Consider the following 245-nt stretch of genomic DNA (forward strand, 5'->3'; position numbering starts at 1 on the left):
TCATTAAGGACTGTTGTATACCTTTCAGCTTCCTGGATATCTCCTCTCGCCCTTCCTTTCCTGTGAACTTTTCATTTTCAACATGAGGCTCATTCCGAGGGCTATGATGGTATGAGTTAGGGACCTTGTGGATAACCTCTAAGGGATAATATTGGGCATCATGAGTTTTGAGTGGGTGTTCATTGTTGGATCTAAGAAGGGAAGATTGTTGAGAAGTTGTGATCGTGGGGATAGTGGATATGACA

Source organism: Nicotiana attenuata, unplaced genomic scaffold (assembly GCF_001879085.1).
Source record: "Nicotiana attenuata strain UT unplaced genomic scaffold, NIATTr2, whole genome shotgun sequence".
Taxonomy (NCBI): Eukaryota; Viridiplantae; Streptophyta; class Magnoliopsida; order Solanales; family Solanaceae; genus Nicotiana; species Nicotiana attenuata.